The 5,340-nt window shown below is 40.7% G+C and overlaps 1 long non-coding RNA gene across 1 annotated transcript; it reads right to left on the reverse strand.

The window, feature by feature from the left end:
* Positions 1-2,821: 2,821 nt before the first annotated feature.
* LOC147320345 (uncharacterized) lies at positions 2,822-3,959 on the reverse strand. Its single transcript, XR_015131147.1, has 3 exons — positions 3,840-3,959; positions 3,702-3,748; positions 2,822-3,618 (listed from the first exon to the last, which is right to left on the reverse strand). It is a non-coding gene; the product is annotated as an uncharacterized LOC147320345 (long non-coding RNA).
* Positions 3,960-5,340: the final 1,381 nt, after the last annotated feature.

Consider the following 5,340-nt stretch of genomic DNA (forward strand, 5'->3'; position numbering starts at 1 on the left):
CCACGATCTGCATGTGTGCCTCGAATAACTCGTGTATGTGCGTGCCGTGTCGTATTTGTATGCCTTTGTCATATCTGTTCATGCCGTGTCTCTGTTTTTGTGTGCCACAGCCAGAGGCAGTGGTGGGAGGTTAGAGGTTAGATGGAACCAGCTTTTCAAACCCCAGGGATCAGCTTCAACAACAACAACACCCCCCACCCAGTCTGTCTGTCTGTCCAGCTCAAGCCTCCAGCCCAGATGGTGCCAAGCTCAGGGATCACCAGGCTTGGCACTGACATGCAGACACACTCGTGAACACACATACACACCTCCTCGAGCGAGAGCTATACACTACATCCCAAAGTAACACCTCAGTACAAACTGAGCAGCACCAGCGCGCTCCACCCACCTTCCAAATCGAGTAAAAACGCAGAGCCTGGAAGCTCAAGTCCTGGACTTCCAGGAAAAACTGCAAGTGTAAGCAATTTGTGCATGTAGTTAAGTCAATGTATCATTCAGTGGAATATTTTAATTGAATGCATTATCAGTTTTACCCTAATCATTTTATAATGATGCCATGCTAATGCAGATGCAACCACAATAAAAGTCTTCATATTTATTGTCATGCACCAAAAGTCTTGCTTGAAATTAGAGCATGTTTGTGCTTTTCTCATAGGAGTCATTCAATGATTGGCATCAGTACTGAAGCATGATCGGTGGTTTGCCTTTATGTTAAATGTGGGTGTTAATTCACAGCATTTGAAGAAAAAAAAACTGTACAAGTTAAAGTTAGCTTCAGGATGAGTAAAGGTGCAAAATCCTAAATACCTACTTCACAGAAACAGGAAATAAGAGCAGCATTTGCATTTTTTAGAATAGTTAATTCCTCTGTGCTCATTGGTCCATGTGCTGAGCTGATGGTACAAAACAGGAAAGTGATACAGCGTGGCAAACACTTGTGTCTTTGTGACGCCACCTGTTGTCAGTACACTGACAATCAAAAGTAATCTAGTGGTTTAACACGCCGCCCTCTCTTCGAAATATGGTCACTTTTGATTCCAAAAAACCAACATGGTTGTGACCAGAATGCTAACACTGAGACTTGAGGGTCCATTCTATTTACATCTTTTATATACAGTGTGTAATAAGATGCCAGTCTCAGAATGTGTTTAATGATGATGCTCATTATTATTGCTGTGCCAAATTTTTACTGTTAAAACTTGGTTGAAGGAATTTACATTTTCAGGCAATTCAAATGTGCATGTGTGTGTACATGTTTGTGTGAGTGGGTGGGTATTGTGTGCAAACAGATGCAAATTACAAATGATTTAAATCCAAAATATATGCTGCAAACAAATTATACAGAAATAATCCAGGAAGGGAGAGTAACAGCGACATGGAAGCCATGGGAAATGTGGAGAGAGTGAAAAAGAGAAGGAGAGATTTAAAGCCCTCCTCTCTCTCTCCTTCCTCCTCTGTGTGGTGAGCTGACACTTTGTCCCACCCCTGTGGGAGAAGCTGGAGGGCTTTTCTAACCACCTTACCATCTGAGGATTGAGAGCAGGCGACTGTTACAAGCTGCCACCAACAGCAAAGCTTCTGACCTTCGACTCGAGTGCAGCACAAACTCGCCAAGGCCTCGCTAGAGCCGAGGAAACAGTGAGTAAAGATAATATGGCGGTTAAAAATAGCATTGGCAATATACTGTAGATTTCCAATAGAGTATACTCCAAACATATGTCTCGATTGCTGCTGTTACTGTAGCCAGTGTATTTCAGTGTGTCGCCGTAAAGCCAGTGGGATTAGAGCCGGCCTGGGGTCAGATCTGGCCCCCTTATTGGATGTTGAAGAGTGACAATTTCGGAAAAATTACACTGAAGTTTGAGTTTTTAAATCTCACTGATTGCATGACTCATGATTCGATTCCCGGGCTTTTATAATTCTAAATATTACTCACATTTTTAATCTGTCTAAATCAAGGTGGTGGTTGAGTTGTGTTCGTTTTGTGTTATTTTGCAGTGTTTTCACTGCTCTGGTGTAAATGGTGTGATTAAATTAGGCTGTATGTGGCCCACACGCTAAAATAATTTTGGCACCTCTGCTTTAAACCATCTTTTGTTTCTCAAATAGAAACTTACATGCACAGTAGAAAGACTAAAAGGTGCTGCGTGCTTTTCGTATTTCCCTTGAAGCTTTTTCATTTCACGTATATGCTGGAATGTTTTTAACACAGAAAACAGAGATGAAGGGCTCGTGCTGCTTACAGCATTTCTCAGCACAAAAGTCAGCATAAAGCCTTTCTCCTCTAAAACGCTCCGTGCTAAATAACCATTCCTTTCATTTTTCTGGAAGATTTGTCCTTGCAAAACCTGTAATTTTCCTTTTTCTTGCCTGCCTTGCCTTTTAAAGACGGCTTAAGGAAAACAGTGACCTTATTTTAACCTGTATCACTTATCAGAAAAATATGAATGTTTTATTTGTATTCTTCAACGAGACTTATTTCTCCTCATCCTTCTGAATTGGCTTTTTCTTAGGAGATTCTCAAATGGAAATGACATGTTTGCTCTCCCCCGAGTGACCCTTGTTCATATTTATATACTTGGCAGGTAGAGCGGGTCCTCCTAACAGGATAGTAGACGTGCTGTATATTTTTTTGACAGGTCGATGAGACTGGAGAAAGCATTATGACATCCATTATTATTATTATAAATATTAAATCAGCATAGCATTTTGTACATGACTGCACATGTCATTATCTCCCAGGAGAGATTCATGACTTTCCCCTAAGTCCTCCACCCTATGATGCAAAGATCAGTCTAGTGGTAGCAACAGAGGATCATTTCAGCTAGAACTTTTAATCATCCTCTTTACAAGGATCTACTAAAAAAAACCATTTTGAAAGCTGAGAGGAATTACAGGAGTCGAAACAAATGCGACCGGATGAACGAAGAGCGGAAGAGAGAAAAAGAAAAAAAAAATAAGGAGAAAGGTTAAAAACTGCAGAGAGGAAAGGTTTAGAGGAATCAATAATACATTTGGTTTAAACAATTGTACATGCTCTTAATATTCAACAGCTTGCTGTTGTAAAACACAAATGATTATGACAATTGTACCAAGCAGCCAAGCGTGCAGCTTGCTGAGATATTTATAAGACATTTCGATAAAGGATGTCTCACAGTGGGGTGGAGTGTCTACAACATCAAACTCAATTGCTGTTCACCACAGTTTTTGTCACTTGCCATTTACTTCAACAAACCTCGATGCAGCTGGAAAATCATGACGAAAACTCATGTTTACTTTTATGCTGTCATAAGACGGCACGGTTATGTTCTGAGAACACCTGCTGTCTGTAGTCTTTCATTAATTTTATCAGTTCTCGTCTTTTTTTACCGATGAGTTTTGGTCGTGCTTTCATCCAGCCTATATCACCCGGACTCCTGATTCTCTCACAGGGCTGTTAAAATGACTGAGCCATCTGTCTTTTCTTTGCATTTTGCTTCTATACCACCCAGACTTTGTTGTAATAGAATAGGACTGCAATAGAGCATATTTATGGATTTAATGTTTAAAGAAAATGCAGGTGTAGGGTTGTGAGATACTGAGTGGATCCTAGCCTCTACTGATCAGCACAGGTATCATCTGCAGAGAGAGAGAGATCTAGGTGAAAGTGGATGAGCTTGTGAGTTGCAGCAACAGTGAAGATTTGCAAGCTGAGGCCTTACTTGAGATTTCAGGTGAGCAGGTGGGGGTCCAGGGTTCAGCTGGGCTCCTGTGGAGAGTGGGCATGGAGGTGAGTGACGGGTGGTTCCAAGAATCCTCGAGGAGTATCAATTAAAGGTTGAGATTGTGGGAACACTGACTTATACTTCAGAGAACAGGCTGTGGGCTTCAGGCAGGACACTAGCAGACAAACCGTGTGATGGGTTGGTGGCAGTAACACACAAAGATAAATACATATCTGAGTGAGCCTAGCTACCACCGTATGAACTGACTTAGACCAATTGAAACAGCAGGTACTTAAATCACAGCCATAATGAGAGGATTCATGCCAGGTGAGGAAGATCAACTCAGCCCAGAGAACACTGACCTGCCCACTTCTCCACCTGGAAAACAAAAACACACCCAGAAGCACCCACGACTTCCCAAACCCTGAAACTTTTCAGGCTGCTTAAGGAAAGAAAAAATAATGCATAATAATATATAGTGAGTTTGTTTTATTGCCTTCTGACTGTGAGACCAACAAGCTTTGGCATTTACAACCTAAGTGCAATGTGATGACCTTACATATTTATAAAAAAAACCTTTTAAAAAACTATATTAAGACAAAATTCACTTTGCCACTGCAGTCTCACCAACCTTCACTCATTCAACATAATATGAGGTTTACAAATGAGCGAAAGCTCATTGAAGGCCGGACGGATGATTGACTGCAAGTGAAGGAAAACATTACAGCAGGTAACCGTAAGCGGCTGTACAGCAATGAGAAGCAGTTGCTACAAAAACATACCCACACTATCATCTTTTCAGTAATTGTAAATATGACAGAGAAAGCTACAGAAAGTAGTCATTTAGAGGAGGACTGCTTTACCATAATAGCTCAACCACAGCTCTAAATTACAGCAAAAGTCACTGTTGCAGACTGCTTTGCAATACATAACAGGAATTAAAGTTGCAGGATAATTTTGAAAAAAGGATTTTGCCTTTAATCTGTCCTCATGAATCAACAGGACAAAAAAAGACGATCTTGCAATGAAATCACACCAGGAGCGGCTTCAACGAGTTCTCAGTGCATGCTAATCATGGAAAATGTGATATATGTGACTTTAAATCAGATAAGCATACAAACACAACATTTAAGAAGACTGTATGAGAGGGAAAGGGGAAACAAGCTCTTTAGCTTTTTTACCACTGACCCCTATTTTTAAACCCACTGGACCAAACTCACCTTTGATTTTGTTCTTTATTCTGACTTTTTATGCAGCTGTAAAGTTCTGTGACTGCGTCTCATGATATTATCTCACTGATAAAGTCCGTGTACAGACATACATGCACCTGCCAAAGGACACTGCACTTTCTCTGCAGTGAACTGTCCTCATCATAGTCCCGTCTCTAGCAGGAGTCCCCAGCAACACATTCATTTGCTGGGGCAAAACTGAACCAGAAACTAAACTGGGAACAGCTAAGGCTAACTATGAAAACTATGACATGGGAACATGAACATGAATCTGAGCAGGAGCATGAAAAAAAAACAAAAAACAAGACTTGAGTCAGAGAAAATCTGAACGGAAACATGAAAAACCATGAATAACCCCAGAACGTAACATTATCTCATAAGTAATCAAAAAATACAAAATAACTGAA

The sequence above is a fragment of the Aulonocara sp. 'chitande type north' Nkhata Bay genome, linkage group LG10, assembly GCF_057382095.1.
Source record: "Aulonocara sp. 'chitande type north' Nkhata Bay isolate Kocher_YH1m ecotype deep benthic linkage group LG10, A_spYH_male_GT1.1, whole genome shotgun sequence".
NCBI classification, from domain to species: Eukaryota; Metazoa; Chordata; class Actinopteri; order Cichliformes; family Cichlidae; genus Aulonocara; species Aulonocara sp. 'chitande type north' Nkhata Bay.